The sequence below is a fragment of the Fukomys damarensis genome, unplaced genomic scaffold (assembly GCF_012274545.1).
Source record: "Fukomys damarensis isolate Sample0158 unplaced genomic scaffold, DMR_v1.0_HiC HiC_scaffold_17, whole genome shotgun sequence".
In the NCBI taxonomy this organism is placed as follows: domain Eukaryota; kingdom Metazoa; phylum Chordata; class Mammalia; order Rodentia; family Bathyergidae; genus Fukomys; species Fukomys damarensis.
In genome coordinates this window covers 41,589,586-41,609,414 of record NW_022900929.1, presented here as the reverse complement: position 1 = coordinate 41,609,414, position 19,829 = coordinate 41,589,586, and the positions used below count along the sequence as shown (strand labels likewise).

The 19,829-nt window shown below is 37.6% G+C and overlaps 1 protein-coding gene across 10 annotated transcripts in view; it reads left to right on the top strand.

Moving 5' to 3' along the window:
* Fmn1 (formin 1) overlaps positions 1-19,829 on the top strand; it is a 378,745-nt gene that overhangs the window by 137,646 nt on the left and 221,270 nt on the right. The window lies entirely within an intron of this gene.

Sequence of the window (19,829 nt, the reverse complement as noted above, 5' to 3'; positions counted from 1 at the left end):
ACTATTCTTGCATCCCTGCGATGAAGTCTACTTAGTCATGTTGTATGGTATTTTTGATGCTCGTTTGCATTTTGTTTGCCAATATCTTGTTAAGAATTGGCACATACACACTTTTTTTTTGGTTGGATCCTTATCTGGTTTTGGAATCAACGTAATGTTAGTTTCTGAGGATGATTTTAGAAGTACTCCTTCCCTCTTAATTTTATTGGTTTGAGGAATATTGATATTAGATCTTCTCTGAAGTTCTTATAGAATTTGGCTGTAACTCTTATCAGGTCTTGGACTTTTCTTAGTTGGTAACTTTTTTAATTATAATTTTTATTTCATTGCGTATTACTGGAGATTTTTAAGTCTTGGTTCAGTTTTAGCAACTCCTCTGTATCTAGAAATCTTTCCATTTCTTCTGAGTTCTCTAATTGTTTGATATATATGTTTGTGAAGTTGTTACTGATAATTTTCTGGATTTTGGCAGGGTCCATTGTGATTTTACCTTTTTAATTTCTAATTGCATTAATTTGTGTCTTTTCATTCTTTTGGGGGCGAATAGGATTGGCTAAAGATTTGTCTGTTCATTCTTTTAAAGAACCTTCTCTTCAGTTCATGGATTCTTTGTATTCTTTTTTCTCCATTTCTGATATGAACTTTATAATTTCTTTTCTTGTATAAGCTCTGGGTTTGATTTTTTTGTTGTTTTTTTTTAAGACCTTGAGATAAATCATTAAGTTTTGTATTTGGGCTTGTTCTGTTTTTGTGATGTGGCCATTCACCACTACAAACTTCATTCATAGGACTGCTTTCGCAGTGTTACATATGTTCCGGTATATTATACTGGCATTATCATTTACTTAATTCTAGGAATTGTCTTGTTTCATCCTTGATTTTCTCTGTGACCATTGATTATTCAAGAGTGTGTTGTTTAATTTCCTAAACTATGTTTACATAGTTTCTGTGCTTTTGTTATTGATTTCTAGTTTAATTGTTCTGTGATCTGAAAATATGTGGTAAAATTTCAATTCATTTGCATTTATTTAGGCATGCTTTATTAACTAGTTTTTGATCTGTTTTGGAGAGAGTACCACATGAACTTGAAAAGAATGAGTATCCTGTTGTTATTGGGTAGAATACTCTTGTATATATCTATTAAGTCCATTTTTTGAAGGTTTGGCTCAACCGATATTTCTTTTTTATTTTTCTACTAAGTTGATCTATCTATTTGTGATAGTGGGGTATTGAGATCTCCCACTATAATTTTATTAATGTTTAGCTGATCTTTTATGTTCATTAGAGTTTGTTTTATGAAGTTCAGTGAACCTTGGTTTGGTGCATATATATTTGTAATCGTTATCTTTTCCTTTTGAATAGTTGTGTTAACCAATATGCAATGTCGTTTGCTTATTTTGATCAGCTTTGAGTTGAAATCCAAAAATAAGATACTACTTCTTGTTTTGGGTTCCTGTTGCATGGAATATTGTTTTCTAGCCTTTGATTTTAAGTGTATGAATTTGTGTGTGTGTGTTAAGTGTGTTTCTTGTGTACAGCATATTGTTGGATTTTGTTTCTTGATCCATTTTGCTAATCTGTGTCTTTTGATAGGTGAGTTGTCCATCTACATTATTGTTGTATTTTGTTTCTTGATCCATTCTGCTAATCTGTGTCTTTTGATTGGTGAGTTAAGTTCATCTGATAGTATAAGCAATAGGTATTACCTTATTCCTGTCATTGTATTACTGTTTTTGCTTTCTTTCCTTTGTACTTAAGTACTACCCCTAGTTGATATATTTACTTCATTGGACATTTTGACATCATTAGCTTCATTATCTCCTTCTAGTGTATCCTTGAAAATATTTTGGAGTGTTGGTTTGGTGGTCATGAATTTCTTTAGGTTTTCTTTATCATCGAAGTATCTTATCTCTCCTTGAATTTTGAAAGACAATTTTGGAAGGCATAACAGTCTGGGTTGAAAGTTGTTTTCTTTAAGAGCTCAAAATTCTTCATTCCATGGTCTCTTTATCTCTAAGGCTTGTGTTGAGAAATCTATTGTAATCCTGACAGGTTTTCCTTTATAGGTGATTTGTTGCTTTTCTCTAGCAGCCTTTAAGATTTTATTCTTGTGTCGTGTTTGTGGTATTTTAATTATTTTGTAGCATGGACTTTTTTTTTTCTTTCTGATCATGGCTATTTGGGATTCTACATGCTTCACTTTTCTGTATGTTAAATTCTTTGTCTGGAAAGTTTTCTGCTGTTTCTTGTGCGTTTTTTTTTTTTTTTATTCCCTTTCTGCTATCTTTTGATTTTTTTGGTAATTCCAGTTACTCTTATATTAGGCCTCTTTGGGCATATAGAATCTGTTGAATCTCTTGTTGTTTTGAAGGTATCTGTCATTAACTGAACATCGACTACAGCCTGTCCTCTAGGTTTGACACTCTGTCTTTACATTGGTTGCTTCTGCTACACACATATTCAATCATGTTTTCAATTTCCTGGATCCTGTTTGGAACTTTCTTATGGACTCTCATTCTCTTCTCTGCTAGGAATTTATATTTTGCATCTCTTTCTCTAGCTCCACTATTTTTAGTGTCTTCTTTAGAATCGCTGATCATTTGTTTCATTATGTGACTAGTTACATCTTTAAATTTTCCAAGCACCTTATAAAACTGTTCTACTTCTATTGGTACACTTTCGGATCTATTTGCTGTGTAGCTTATGTATTTCCTCCCTTGCATAGTTCCCTGTGCTGATTCTGGGGGAGTTGAGACTTTTTGGAGGTATTTTGTTGCCGTACCTTTTCATTTTTTGTTTGTTTGTTTGTTTTTTGCACTGGAGTTTACAGATTCTTTGGCCCAGTGCCCCATTCTTTGGGATCCAGCCACATTATCAACATGTTTATGACCCTCTAGGTCATAAACCAAGTATTGGGATAGAGAGAAAACCAATTGCCAACCACTACTATATTACTTTTTCTATGGAAGCAAATTCAGCAACAACAATGGCTTTGAATGTCGTCTGGATATTCACAAACTCTAGAAACAAGTCATGAACAGCCTTTCACCAAAACGAAGAGGATTCTGATCAGTGAAGACAGTTAGGCCCCCCTTATATTGACCTGTAGTAAATCAGAACTCTGATTTCTGCTGGATGTTGGCATCTGTGTCAGAGCTCACATGTACAACTAAGTTAAATGTCTTCTTCAGGACTGCCTCTTCTGATGATTATTCCCACCAAAACTGGCTTCCCAGAACAGAATACAGGCCCCACGATCTTCCCGTTCTAAGCCTGGGGATCCCAGGAGATCCCTACTTAGCTTTCACCCTCTCAAAGCCTATCTCCCAAGGCGGTATCTGTGCAAGGTTATCACTTAAGTCCTGAAGCAAGATTCTTCTCCTGAGTGTTGGTCTCTTCTTCTGTCAGGTTGGTCTGTTAGTTGTCAACTCTGTTGCCCTATGCTTTGGAAAGCCCAAGGACTGGAAACAGTTTCTCAGTCCCTGCATCCTCTGGCTCTGGTGTGGTTTCCTGGTGGGCCACAACATTAGCAGGGGCTGGGTGAGTACATCCCTGTCCTCGAGGCTCTAGGCAGGGTCCTCAGTGGGCTACAGGCTCAGCAGGCACCTATTTTGTAAAATTTATTTTTGTTTGCTCATTTGAAAATGGATTTATTAAACAGAAATTAATCCATTTTCCCCAACCTTTTGTACTGGCTAGTACATCCACAGTAATGCTGAAACTATCTCAGGTTATTCCTGATTTTAAAGGGCTCTTTTTAATAGTTCCCAGTTAAAGATTAGATTAGTTTGAGTTTTTTGGCCAATAATCTTTATTTTAGATCTATGTGTCTAGGTGTTTTGACCACAGAAATAGTTTAATGCATTAGAGAAAGGACCATGCAATTCATGTGATTTTTAAAATCTTGTTAATGATTTACATTTTAGATTTGTTAATGTGGAACTGTTGAATTTGCTTTGCCAATTTTTGAGTCAAATCAACCTTGCGACTTCAGAGTAAAGGAAACTAAGACAAACTACAAAGCCATTTTTTTCCATTAAATTTATGGGTACTTTTTAGGCATAGAATACTGTTCCATTCATCATTGGAATCTCATACCTTTACATGATGTATCTTGGTTCTTATTTTTCCCCATTCCCTTGCCCTCCCTTCACTCCCTCTCCCCTCCCTTATTTACAAAGATTGTGGCCATTTTTCCCTTTTCTCATACTTTTTCCTTTCCTTTCTTTCCTTTCCCCTACACTTCCCATGTCCCCTACTCCTTTAGCCTTTTTTTCCTATTTCACATTATCAATTATATAATTTGAGCCTTAACTACACTTTTAGTTAATCATAAAGTCATTTTTTAAGTAGCAAAGTATACAATGACTCCAGTAGAGCACTAGCTTTGTAAAAATAGAAACAGCTAAATAGTTTTCAGATCTGTCTGTGCTACTCTCTGATGTTATTTTTTCTAACTATTAGTTCTTCTTCAGTATACCCCATGCAAGATAAGAAGAAGTGAATTTTGATAAAAAAGCTACTATAGTGCTGCATGGCATGGCTAGGTTGACTCCTAGGGGATTTACCTCCCTTGACTTTGTCAGAACACATACCCTATCTCATGGTGTAATCTTAGATGTTGTAGGTAAGTGGCTGTGACATCAGTGTCACCGATGCTTCTAGATCATATCTAACTCTTAGCAACACCTAGCACATTATTATTGCCTAAGTCATTGGGGCTGTTATTAAACTCACTATTACAGATAATAATGCATTAGTTCATTTGCCAAATATTTAATGAGCATCTACTATGTCCTAATAAATGTAATAGATGCTTGGAATACAAAGATGAGTAGGATAAGATCCTTACCTCCGTCCTAATCTCCTACTTTTGTTATATAAAACCAACAGACCTAATACTTAATATTCTCAATAAACTATTTTGTTTTACACACACACACACACACACACACACACACAAATCACATCTGCAACACAGACAGAATCACCCACTGCATTCCACTAGAGGCTCTCTGATTATTGACATACTTTCTGAGGGCATAAACTGCTCCATCCTGGCCAACAAAATGATCATGTCATGCCTTTTGGACTGGGTGAATTGTTTGTCTTTATCATTATCTCTCCTTTTATCTTTCATATTCTACCCACCTTCTTCTTCTCAGTTCCAGTTTTGCTGCTTTTGACTGTGTCACCCTTCCCTTCCCTTTTCCAAATTCGTTGGCCATGAGATACTGCCTATGATAGCTCTTTTTTTTTTAATTGGTTAGCATTTTACAGGTTTGTGTTATCTCTCAATTCAGTCTCTCTCTCTCTCTCTCTCTCTCTCTCTCTCTCTCTCTCTCTCTTGGTGAGGGGGAGAAAGTAATCTGAGGAGCCTGTTATCATTCAGATACCTAAAGTGGGGTCTACAAATCTGCACTTTTAGCAAGATGTCCAGGGCGTTTGGAAACGATAAGTCTTCAGTCTGAGGGAACACAGACCATCCTTCCAAGAGGCACAGTGAAGGCATGGATAATTTTGAGCAAATTATTTTCCAAGTGCTCATCTCCTTTTAGTACTCTTAATTTAAGCGGACCTCTCAGCTGGACACGGTTGTGCATGTGGAGGATCTCACTACTCAGGGAGGCTGAAGCAAGAGGATCTCAAGCTTGAACCCAGCACAGGCAACTTTACAAGACAGTGTCTTAAAATAAATAAATAAAAAGAGGGCTGTGGATATAGCTGAGTGGTAGAGCATCCCTGGGTTCAGTCCCCTAGTATTGTAAACTGTCTAAACATTCATTCATTCAATTTTTTTTAAAAAGGCATAAGTCTAACTCATTCCAGAGCTTCTTAAAATAGCTTGCTCAGGTGTAAAAACAACCTCACTTGAGGGTGACAAAATAGGGACAGCTCTAAATAATACTGTAAAGCCTTCTTTAAATATGTAAAAATCCATCCTGTTCATTCCAGTGTAACTTTTCAATAAAATTGTACTTTTTATGTTTAATAATTATCAAACTTTAGTGTGTTTTTATAGGTTAGGTACTAATAAATATATAACTCAATCCAGAAGTTAACCTGAAACTGAAATTCTTGTGATAACAGGGAATTTTAAAATTCAAATTATCTTTATGTTTGTACCTGATGGACTAATAAAAAGACATTCAAGCATAAAATTTATTTTTGTATAAATTTTGTGAGCAAATGAAATTAAAATCTTCTAAGGGACAAAAAGGAATTATGTAAAATTTCTGAATGTTAAAGCAAAATTTGTTCCCACCCTTTTTATTGTGATGTTCATTAGATTCCATTAGCTACACTGAAGAGCGATGTAATAGTTGTAAGATATTAATATTCAACAATGAGATTAAAAAAACTGGTTGTTTTCAAGAAGAATTAATCTGGATCCATATTTCTCAAATCAAAATGGACATTTCAAAGACTTAGATATAAAAACAGAAACATTGTGCTAGAAGACAAAATAGGTAAAACTCTAGACATATACATAGGGAAGAACATTCTGAACAAAACTTCATTTGCACAAAAATGACATCGACAATCAACAGTGAAACTAGATTGAAATAAAAAGCTTGTGCAAAGCAAAGGAAATAATCAACAGAGTGACAAAATAACCAACAGAATGAGAAAATTTTTTTCCAGCTATACTTTGGACAGAGAACTAGAATTTATAAAGAACTCAAAAAAATAAAAAATAAAAAAATAAAAAAAACAAACTCCTCCAAAATAAAAGACCCACTCAAAAAATGGGCAATTGAAATGAATAGACACCTCTCAAAGGAAGTATAAATGGCCAATAGGTAAATGAAAAAGTGTTCAACATCTGTGCTGCCATTAGAGAAATGCAAATCAAAATATAACTGAGATTTCTGTCTTAGTCCAGAAAGAATCGCTGTCATCAGGAATACATCAGTGCTGGTGAGATTGTTGTTATACTGTACCTTCTATTTTGAGTATCTTCTGTTTTGTTGGTGGGAATATAAACCATGGAAATCTGTATGGAGCTTTCTCAGAAAACTAAAAATAGGGATTCCATTTGACCTAGCTGTACTTCTACTATATATCTTCCCAAGAGTTAAAGACATCATATTACAATGGCATAAGCATACTCAATTTTATAGCAGCACAACTCAAAATAGCTAAATCTTGGAAGCCTATGCCCATCAACAGATGAATGGGTAAAGAAAATGTAGTATTTATACACAGTGGAGTACTACTGAGCAGTAAAGAAGAACAGATTTTGAGTCATTTTTAGGAAAATGGATGCACCTTGAGACCACAGTGCTAAGTGAAAGAAATCAGACCAGAAAAGTTAAATATCACAGTGCCTCTTATATGAGAAAGTCAAAGTGTAAATGATTTAAAGAGCAAAATAAAAGGTGGATGACAGGAAGCAGATACAGGCTGCGTAGAGATGGGAAGAAGATTGGAGGATGGGAGAGATGAGAAGGAGTGGAAGGGAGTGTAAAAAGAACCTGGGTGTAATATGTCTAGGTGCCGGCCCCCATGACGAATGTGTCTATTATATAACTCAGACATATACTAATAAAAAGGAAAAAGGTGCCACTGTTAATAAGTTACTCAGAGCTCTTCCTTACAGATATTTAATCATAGAATGAAAAAGGTTTTGGTGTCAGTTCGTATGTGTGAGGAATACTATTTCTAGAACAATGTTATTAGCTGTACAAACTAAAGGGTGCGAAGAGCACTATTCTAAATTGCATCTGGAAAAATATTGCAACAGGATTACCTAGGCCCATGTTAAAAATATAGATTACTGTGTCTCATCCAAGAATGAGAATACGCATGATGCCGGCTGACCTTTACTGAGCCAGTTCTGTGTGCCGGAGCAAGTGCACATGGCAGATTCATTGCCATAGAAGTCAGCACTGTTTATCTTTCCCAAGGGCATGGCAGGGCTCCCTTCACCATGGCCTACTGCCTGGATTTTAATGGTTTTACCTGGAGCCTAAGGTTGCAAAGGCCACAGCCAGTTCTGTCAGGTATAAGCTTGCCCATAAAGCTTCCCTTGCTTCCATGCCAGCTCTCCACCTGTGAAGTCAGCCTCAAGCTCTGAGGTAAGATTCTGTGTTCTCTCTCCTGTTCCTCAGGCTTCTCCCACCCCCAGCCCAGCAATCTCAGACCTGGTGTTTGAAAGGACGAGGCTGGGAAGGCCAGGAATGCAAGTACAGTATCACCATGAGGAACAAAGAGGTTCTGTGCTGCTGTGTTGTGCCTGGAGAACCAGCCGGCTCCTGTGTCTGATGTACACACTGATCTTCCATCACTCAGAGTGGTCTCTGGGAAGTCAGCAAAACAGCAGTGTGGTTTTCCTCCTGTTTATCTTGTCAATTTTTGTTTTGTTTTGTGTTTTGAGACAGGATCTCACTATGTAGTTGAGTCTGACCTGGAACTCACTGTGTAGCCCAGGCTGGTCTCGAACTCACAGTAATCCTTCTGCCTCAGCCTCCCGAGTGCTGGGATTACAGGCGTGCGCCACCACGCCCAGCTATCTTGTCAATTTAAATCAGGGTCAGATATTTTTAAAAAAGGTCAGGAATTAAAGAACTCAGTGATTGAAGAATGTAAAAAATCAGATGTGAATCCCTGATAAAGATACATAAGACAAAAGAATAGAAGAAAACACAGCACAATGCCAGCAGTGATTGTCCTAGAGGGGTGGATCTTCCTTTGTTTTCTGTATTTTCTATACAGAATGCTTATATTGCTTTTATAGTTTAAAATTCATTTCTAAATTGAATGAAGAAATATTAGCCATTAGGTGTAGGGGAAGTTGAAGGGTAAGGGAAAGGAAATAAGTTGCAAGAAAAAATATGAGAAAAGGAAAAAATGGAAACAAAGTCTTTGTAAATAGGGAAGGATGGAGGGGGTGAAGGGAGGGCAGGGGGATGGGGAAAAATGAGAACCAAGACCTGTTATGTAGAGGTGTAAGATCCAGTGATGAATGGAACTGTACTGTATACTTAAAAAGTATCAATAAACTCAATAAGATAAGAAAAGAGAAATATTAGCCACTTATAAATGGTGCAAATGAGTGCTCTGTCTCTTGTCCTACAAGAGACAAGGTCCATGTCTTGTGGATTAAGAACAGTGATGATGAATGAGCTAAATGCTGTACATGGATTAAACAATTGAATTTTAATCCTTATGATAATACCATGTGTTAGGTAAGTATAGTTCCTTAATGAAGGTATTATAGCTTAGAGAACTCTTGTGCTTTCCTTGGGCTACAAAGCTAGTACAGAGAAGAATTTATATCGGAACAGTGGTAATGACCTCCATTAAACTGACAAGACATGCTAGCTCACATGGGAGGCCATGCTAACACTTTTGGAAATAAATGTGGGAATGTTCTTAAGAACTTCAATTTGGATTCCCTTTGAAAGAAATAAATATTAGATACATAGTGATAATGAACAGATAAAGTATTATATGAAATTATGAGTGGGGAAAGTATTTTGCATAATAGACACTTAGCAAAGGATCTTCCTTGAAATACATACATTGATATTTTTTGAGTACCTCCTGTATGCCAATTTCTATCCTAGGCATTTGAGCTAACTTAGTGGATCAAAGCAGAAAAATCTTCCTGCCCTCCAGGAGACAATAGAGAAACATAATAAACACTTTGCATAATGTATTAGGTGAAGATAAATGTGTGGAGAAGGAAAGCAGGACACCGGCAATCGTGATTGTGATAGCAGGGCTGGGTACAGTTTTCAGTGGGGGTGTTTAGGGTAGATCTCATGGAGAAGTTGATAACTGAACAAAAGAAAAGGGAAAATAGAACGAGTTGGTAACACAGAACAGGGAATGGTCAGTGCGAAGGCTTTGCAACAGAATGGAGCTGTGCGCCTGCATTTCCAGAAGGAAAGCAGACAACAAGCAGAGGGGCTTCTGGCAGAAACTTGGTCTTTATCTGGGGTCTGAGAACCTTGAAGGGCTCATGGATGGAATTGAAGGGTCTGTTAATTTAGGTAGAAAAATAATTTTTTATCATTAAGTTTATTGGTACAATTTAGATATACATAATGTTCACATTCATCAGTGGAATTTATACCTATATATGATATATCTTGTTTATTTTTTCTCATTTCCCCTCCCCTCCCATCAATTTTTCTTCCCCTTCTTATTTAAAAAAATCTTTGTTTCCATTTTATTTTTCTTTTCTCATTTTTTTCTTTTCCCTTCCTTCTTTTCCGCCTCTTCCCTTCCTTGTGCACCTTCCCATTTTACAGTATCTATTATACATTTTGGACATCATTTATACTTTGTTTCTCATGCCAGAGAAACATTGTGATATTTACACATATGCGTATGATTTATTTCACTCAACAGTATGGTGTCTAGGTGCATCCATTTAGCTAGAAACGTCTTGTTTATCCTTCTTTATGGCTGAGTAGTACTCCATTATATTAAAAAAATATTTTCTTTATCCATTCATTGGTTGATGGGTATTTGGGGTGTTTTTTAACATCTAAATAAAATCTGACATTTCCCTCTATCATGTATGTCATCCACATTCATAATAATAATTTATGAGAACCATCCTGACAGCGATACTCATTTGGAACCTATGAGCTTAGCAATGGAAGTCATAGATGATATTCCATATTACGGTTTTTGTAGTTATTTTAAAATATATATTCATAATCACTTAACATTTAAGTTGGTTAACTGACCTACCACTAGGTCTTGCTAATAAAAAGTGTTAAAGAATACATGTTAAAAAAAAAGACTACATATATTACTGTATCACAGTGAAACTGATTTGAAAATGAAATTGTTTTATTAGGCTATTATATTTTTTTTATAAACTTATAAAAATTGTTCTCAGAAGAGATTCATGGCCCCAAAACTTAAGGAACTCCTGCCATAGAACACTGTAGCCTAATATAGAATAACTTAGTCACTTTCTTCCCTGGGACAAAATACCCAACACCTGCAGCTTAAAAGAGGAGAGGTTCATTTTGGCCATGGATGGCTGGCACCAAGGCAGGATGGCCTGGCAGGAGAAAAGCTGCTCATGTCACGGTGAACAGGAAGTAGAAAGTGAAGGGAGAAGCCAGGAAAGGAGAGAGACCCTTCCAGGTCTTGCTCCAGTGACCCACCTTGTGTGACCAGACCCCACCTCCCAACAGCAAGTCAGCTCTCTGAAATTATCATGTAGCATTTGTTTGCTGTTAGGTATTGTGCTGACTGAAAAGGAGAAGTGCTAGAGATACTTGAGCAGAGATGTAGCATGATCTTCCTTGTGTTTGGAAGGACTCTGTGTGGCTGCTGTGTTGAGTTAGAGATTATGGCTAGGGGGTTTGGTAGGTAGGTGGACCCAGGGTGACAGGAAATGAGTTATTTGGAGATTGGTATGGTAATTCAGCCAAGAGACTGTTTGCACAAGATATTGTATTTGCACAGGAAATGATGGCTTGGACTATGGTGTAGAAATAGAGGCTGTAAAAAGTAATTGAATTCTAGATTTATTTGGGAAGTAGAGCCATCAGGATTTCCTGGTAGACTGAATGTGAAGACTCCAGCGAGTCACAAGGAAAAACAAGTGATTGTGGAGTCCTGAATGATGAGAGAAGGAAGCGTACCAAAGAGGAAAGGAGTGCAGCACATGATAGAGCAAGTCAAATAAGGGCTGGAAATTAATCACGAAATTTCCAAGCAAAGCAGTGACCTTCATATTGGAGCGTACTGCTGAAGGTGTTGGCTAAAAGTCTAATTTAGAGTGGATTTAAGAGAGAATGATGGTTGGAGAGAGTATACAGGCAAGTGTTTCAGATGTTTTGCTGCAAAAGGAACAAAAAACCAAGATGATAGCTGGTGAAGAAAGTAGGATAGCCAGAGTTCATTTTGTATTAATTAAGATGGGAAGAACACAAATATTTATGTGTGCCCGAGAGAAGATTCCAGTAGAGAGGGACAGTTTGATGTAGAATGAGCAAAGACTCACTGCCCTGCATGAGGGATAGTGATGTTGTGTACTAAGAGAGGGGGTGGCTCTGGTGGGAACAGCAGAAACAATCTCTGGTAGAAGGGTCAACTGTAGTGACCAGGTATCTGTCCTGGTCAATGGGGGATGTGCAGTTTTGTCAGTGAAGTAGGAAGCAAAGTTATCAGTTTAGAGCTTGGTACCAGGGACAGGTTTCATGGAAGACAGCTTTTCCATGAATGAGAGTAGGATGTGGTGGGGTTGGATACGATTTCAGGATGCTTCAGAGGAGCTCACAACCTAGATTCCTTGCACACACGGTTCACAATAGGGCTCTGAAGCAGACTCCAGTGCTGCCACTGACCTGACAATAGGGAGAGCTCAGGCGGTAATGTCCTTAATGGTGAAGAGGCTGTAGCTGATGAAGCACCGCCAGCTTGCCTGCGACTCACCTCCTGTGTGTGGCTCAGTTCCCAGCAGGCCCTGGCCAGGGTGGGGGTGGTGTCTGGGGATTCCTGGTGAGAATGAAGATGAGACAACAATCACAGTAATAGTGGCAATTAATATAGAATACAGGTCTGGGTTCTGGGCACTGCTCTGAGCATTGTATAAGATATTAAGTCTAAGCGCCACTGCCTGTAGATGGACAACTGGGTTTGGAAGCAGGCCTTCTTGGTTCAGAGTTTGCCCTCTCACTCATGATGCCAGACTGCAGTCCATCTATGCATCCGTCTGTGGAAGCGGTGATTTGCCTGTTGATTGAGTGTGACTCTTCAATCCTTGATTAAAACTTTAGCTACAGTAACTTTGTGTTATTTTAATTATACGAGTAATGCAAGTTTATTGTAGAAAAGTGGAAAATATATACACAGAGAAGAAAACAAAAATATTTTGTCAACTATTTTAATAACTATGGGGTATTATATGGATGGATAAAAGTTCAAATATTAAACTAATGTAGTATTTATTTTTGCCAATGTAATAACATTGTGATGAAAACTTATACCTAAATCTGTGAATGCAGACTAGATTTTCTATGGGAAGGGAGAGTTTTAAAGGAAGGTATTGTTGGAATCGTCATGTAACTGTTTAGTCTTGGATGCTAAACTGATTGCCAAATTGATCTCTCAGAAAGCGCATATCTCTCTTTTTTAACCTATGACCCTGAGTGCCTTGCAAAAATGAAGGCTTTATGGATCAGAGAAAGCTCCAAAATGCTCAGCACAATGCCTGGTTCCTAGAGCACAGTCAACAAATGTTAATACAGTGGTTCTAGCAGCAGAAATTGTTTTTGTTGTTGTGGATAGTGAGGACAATACTTAACGATTATATTCACTGATTTTTTTGATATTGGGTTTTTTAAGTGATTTTTTAAAGTCTTTCCTAAAGAGAAAGATAGTAACAGAATCCTTTATTGGTATTTCTTTGATTACTGGTAAGGTCAAACATTCTTTCATAAGTTAGTAGTAAATGTAACTGGTGACTATGACTTTCTGTTCCTATAACATCTGTTACCATAGTAACTAAGGCAGTAAGCTGAAAAGGAAATGCCTAAATGTCATGAGCATGCATACCAGCTGACTGGGTCTGAAAGCTGGAGGAGGGAGCAGCCTGTGTAACTGTATGATCTTTGGCTATCTGCATCTAGGTGCTTACTCAGCTGTGGCTTCTCTATTAGGGGCAGCTGTGAATGCGGCTCCAGGAGTCACCTTCATGAAATGAAGCAGATGTTGAGGGGCAGAGCACATATCACTGAAGATGTAATGGATATAGTAATGGCCAAGTGGAAAAAGTGTGTGGACTGGTGGGGATGAGTGGGTGCTGACCTGAGGTGCTTGGGAGGGCTGTATTTCAGGGAGGCACGGATTGTGGTGGATCCTCTGGAGAGAACCAGGCCTGTGTTGGGAATATGAGGCCTCTCTGAGGTTGTCCATACCCTTGGGCGCATGAGCAGTAGACTCTGCTGTGCTGTCTCCTTCTATTGATATACAGTATACGTTTGTGCATTGTAATGTTTTTTTCCCTCTCATTCAGTGTGTATTCATTGGGTTGGGATAGTATCCTGTGAACATTGAATTTAACTTTAGGAAGGTAGCTTTGGCTTCCTGGCTTTTAGATCCTTGCTGTATTGTATATTAACTGTACAAACTTGGGCAACTATTTAACCTTTTGTGTCTTGATTTCTTTATCTGGAATATGAAGGTAGTCATAATAATATCTCATGCATAAACTTTTTATAAAATTAAATGATTTTATGTACTTCATCTGATATGTGGTACGCATTTTCCACATCTGAAATTAGAATGTGCCTTACAATTGATATTTTACCACTAGACCTGATAGCTCACACCTGTAATTCTCACACTTGAGAGGCTGAGGTAAGAGGACCGCCGTGAGTTTCAGCCCAGCGTGGGCTACATAGTGAGTTATGGCCAGCCTGAACTGCATAATGAGACTGTCTCATGAAACTAAAAGAAAAACATAAAGGCATTTCATAATGGATAGTATTTTTATGATACATAAGTATTGAAGGATTTTAGAATGAATGGTGTCTTTGAGGAAATACAACATTTGTGAAGCATTAAAACAATATAAAACACTTGCGAAGTGTTAGTTATCATTTGCTTTCAGGATGACAAGCAGATCCTAAGGACTCTGCCAAACCATTAAGGACATATTGACTGCTAGCCCTTTATCCTTGTATTGTGAGAGTTCTTAAAAGCAAGATAAACTGTATAAGGAGTCAGACATCCACCCACAGTCACATGATCTTTTGGTTCTCCGAGGCTCCAGGGATGTATTTGTGACTCTCAGGGCCACCTTTTGTCATTATATTGTCTCTTGATCTCCCAGGTCACTGTTCTCTACTTTCCCTTAATGGCCACAGGACTCACCCACTCCAAATCCTGCCTCTTTTCAATTCCAGTGACATTCTTTGCCATATCAGGTGGCTAATACTATCTGCGTCCTGAACCTTATACTTATTTGAGATGGCTTTATTTCTGAAATGATAAATTCTGTCATTCCAGTTTCTGCTGCCACCTTGTATCATTACTGCTTTTCCCTCAGCTCTCCAAAAACACAGATCCCTTCTTTTCCTCAGGAACTTGACTCTCTATATCTTTCTCCATGCCTATCAGCCCTTCTTGTCTTCACTTCTTTCCCTGAGTTTCTTTGATGTCACAGTCTCGGTGCCATCTTGATTTCTTTACCCCGGTGCCCTCTATAGCAGGCATTTGGAAAATCCGAGCCCTAGAAAGATCCAGGCCTTTGTCTCTTCTACCTTTATCAGGACTGGAAAAACTACTGGAAGAAATTATATGACTGTCAAGGTTTGGCCCCTGTGGATAAATAATCTAGTTAGAAGTGGGCTCCCCATGCTGCCCACCTACTCTTCTCTGTAATTATTCCCAGTCTGCCTTCCTCTCTCAGCACCTGCTCTTTCAAATGTTTACCATCTCCTTCAAAATTGCCTAGTTCTCTCCCACTACATTTCCTCTGAACATTTGACTTCATTTAAGAGCCATAAAGTGGCTTCAAAGTGTAGTAGAAAGTATATTAAACTGGTAGTCAGGAGACCAGCACTTTGCCATGTGATTTTTTTTTTAAGACTTGTACAACCATAAAATGTGATTCTGCCTGCCTAGGGAACTCTGTACTGTATATCAAATGAGTCAGTTTATTTGGGTGTTCGTTTCTTCATCAATATTTTGAGGAAGGCAGGGTGGTCTAAGTGGCCCTTGAAATTCTGTATGTAAGAATCTGTGACATTATGGTTTTATTTAAGTTTTGTCTGTTTATTCAAACTAATATTGTTGTTGTTGTTTAAATTTAACCTTGACTTTAGTTTGTAAATAGAGATTAGCCTGTCATTTCTTAAGTAAGGTATGAAATTTTTCGAATGCCCCAGAAACTAGGAAATCATGTTACCCTTTTGTGATGCCAAATTTATCCTTTTTCTAGGGATTTCTTTCAAATTATCGAAAATGACTTTGGGTTTTCTTTGTAAAACAAATTTTATTTTTAGTATGTGTTTGCAGTACATAATGACTATATTCATTGCAGAGAACTGGTGTATGGAAATGACTTCTTATGGCTTGGGCTGATTAATAGGAAGCAGGAGGCATTTGAAGAAAATTAAGTGCTTGGTTCTACAACTGTGTTAATTAAGACTGCCTTAAAAAAAAAAAGCAAGACTTGGCCTCAGATCTGTGATGGGGGATCTGCCGCTGGGGGAAAGGGTGTTCCCTGATCAAGGTGTATAGTATGAGTAGGACATGTCAGACAGCAGCACATTGACCTTGGATATCAGTCTGCACTGGATGTTGCTGTGTACTGAGCTGATATTTTTGGATTCTGCCCAGTCGGTTCACTTGGAAAATGAAAATGTGGAAGTTTAGATTGGGATTCGCCGATAAAGTAGAATTGTCTGAAGAGTCTTACCAAAAACGTTTGCTCCTTTCTAAACATTTCCAACATTGAGCACTATTTATAGGTGCTAGGATTTCAGGGAAACTTGCAGCTGGGCAAGGAAAAACCCAATTCTTTAGTACTAGGTCTTGGCTTAGTGCAGTCTCTGCTTTGTGGCTTCACTAAGTCAGATGGAAGAGAGATTGGAGTTGGCGGGAAATGCGGGGGATAAACCTTATATAATTATTAATATATGTGTGTGTTACTTAATGATTACATTTATTTTGGGGATTTGGTATGTATATATTGTGTCTTGTTCATTTTTTACCCCCTTCCCTTCACACACCATTCTACTCTCTTCCCAAGATTATCTTCCCCATTTCCCAAAAATCTACCTTCTGGTTTCCTGCCATCTCTCCTTTATTTTGCTCTTTAAATTATTTCTATTTTGGATTTTTCATACCTTCTGTAATTTAGCTGTAAACTGGAGTGGGGATCCAGGCTTAACTGACTTTTAAATCTACCCTCCTGATTCTAGTATGTAGCCAACCTGGAAAACCACTGGAATAAGGGCTTGCTGGAGGGATTGAATAGATTGGCTGATGGATAAGTTTTAGCTTTCATGAGAGAGCTGGTTGAATCTCTAATATATCTTCACAATTCTAAAGTTTAGGAACACTGTAGCAAAGTTGCAGGTGGCCATCTGTGCACGAATGATATTATAATAAGGGTGTTATTACAACCCTTGAAGCCACGTTATCTTTCACTACATTCCCTGTAGAATCAAAACATTCTTTTTCTCTTCATGTGTTCTTATCCATGGTGTTTCTAGCCTTGTAGTAGAAGGGAAGGTGGATGTTATATATATATTTCTGTGTGCAGGTATTGCCTGCATTTCATTTGGTGTCTTTCTGTTCAGTCTTGCTTGGGAAACTAGAAATTTCTCACTGAATCAATTAAAGGAGATCAACTATCTAAAAATAACAAGTTAAGGAAAAATAAAACTAACACAGCTATCATAAGCAACAACAGAATCCAAAAGATTTTTTAAAAAGTTTTATAAATTGCCATGTCTAGAACCACTGCATCTAGCTGTCCAAAAATTTTTGAGTTGACCTTTTCTACCTGTGTGCAAACCTGTTTCTATAGACTCCGGCCTTGCCTGTTGTATACAGTCCCCACTAAGAATCCTTAGAGCTCCTAGAATTACTGGATAAAATGCAGAATATCTAGACTTAAATGCTGCATGGACCATACTTATACTAAAAAGTTACCTGTTGTGTATCTAAAGTTCACTTTTTAACACATGGCTGAGTAGCTTATACTTTTAATTTGTAAATCTGGCAACCCTGAGGATGTAATAACTGGACCAGAGCTCTGTCCATTTTGAGGCAGGGTCCTCACAGTGGGAGCCTGGCCGATCCCTGTATTCCTGCAGAGAGGCTGCTATCTGGCTTTTACCCTAAACTGTTAATTTTGCTGAGTTTTTTTCCCTGTATATCTTAAGGCTTTCTCATTTTTGTTAGGAATGAGACATGCAGGCTTGAAAATAGCTCTCTCTGTCTCTCTCAGACACACACACACACACACACACACACACACACACACACACACACACACACACACACACATATTCAGTCCTTATATTCTGAATGCTAGACATGGTGCCAGCTAAATACTTACCTTTCTAGGCAGTAAGCCCAGAGGTGTTTGCAATACGTTATATTTTGGAGTACTTTTCCACCAAGAGGGAGACACAAGTGTTCTGTCTCCCTTAGAAACAGGGCAGATGGCCTAGCTCCCTGGGTACTTGTAGGGCCTGGTTTACCAGAAAATTCCAGTCTCATTCCCGTTGAATCTGGATGACTTTCACAGTCTCTCTGGAGGCTGACCTTCAGCTCTCTACTGGGGTTCATTTTGTCAACCTTAAATACAGGGTTCTGTTAGTGACTGGGTCAAAGCACAGACAAAAGAGCAAGGAAATTCTCCTGAAGTTTTCCATGTAGTCAGCTAATTCTCGTATATGGCATATGCCAGGTGAAGAATGTTACTTTTTCTTCCAATATTTGTATCCATTCAGTATATCCATTCTGATTGCGGTAGACGGTTTTTTTTCTCACTGACTTAACCTACTCTTATGTATAAAGAAGTATATATATATGAAACATCAGGCATACTCATTACTGTTTACAGAAGAAAATACTGAATAATTACAAAATAAAAATAGAGAAAGATAGAGTTAGCATTCTTATATTAATAATCTACGCAGAAACAATTCACCATGTTTTCTTTAGCTTGTTAGAGCCAGTGTTGAAGCCCCTTTTGTCATTCACAGATTTCTCTACTTCTTTTACCAGGGATAGTTAGCTCTCCCAGCATAGCCATGTGATACAGCTTGGACACCGCTCAGTCTACCTCGCGATATGCTCCTCGACAGTGGAGAGCCTGGGTCTTCTACACCCTGTACAGATGTTGACACAGTGTGTGTTTTAGCTGTTACTAAAAAATCAGCTCTGTCTCTTCTTTCCGATTCTGTCGTCTCCTTTCTTTTTGTATGCTGTATTACTCCAGCACTATATGGTGATGTGGTGATGATGGGTTTTCTCAATCTTGCTTCTTTAAGTTTCAGCATTATTTTTGAAATTTGCTGAATGTTCTTGACAAAAAATCTTCAGTCAGATTCCCTTCTAAATTAGCTATAAGAGGGACACAGGGCTTTAGCTCCGTGGCACTGCTCCTGCCTGGCAAATGTAAGTCCCGAGTTCGATCCCCTGTACTAAGAAAACAAAACAAAACAAAACAAAAACCAACTAAGTAGCTAAGAGGATTTTGATTTCTCCTTAAAGTCAAGAACATTAAGCTTCATCAACGCATTAAGCTTCATCAACGCATTTTTCTGTATCATTATGTGTCAGATTTTGAGATGCTGTGTGGTATCACTGTAACTTTTCAGAGAGTATTTATTTCTCACATTCTTAGAATAAATTGGGAATAGTTACATGGTTTGTTTTAATAAATTACTGAATTAGATTTGCTGATTTGGGGATTTAAAAATGGATTTTATTCTACTCTTTGCTATGGATTTTAGTTTAATTGCATTCTAGAAGGAGATCATGGTCAGTGTGACCATACTTCTTTCATTATTTTCAAGGGGCTTTCTTAATCATCAATTTTTGCAGGTGTATCACTTGTGCCCAAAAAGAATCAGTTTTGTTGACTCACTGATTTTAAGCTGTATATAATTAAGGTGTTAGTTATGATCATCATTGTGTTTTTATTTGCTTGACTTACTGATTTCTAGTTTAAGGATCAGTTACCTCCTAGAATTTTAATTACTTTTGTTGTTATATTTCCATCAGCTTTTGTGTTTTTATGTGTTTGAGGTTGATGATGTTAGTTGCATTCAATTTCTTTTTTTTTTTTTTTTTTTTTTTTTTTTTTTTTTTTTTTTTTTTTTTTT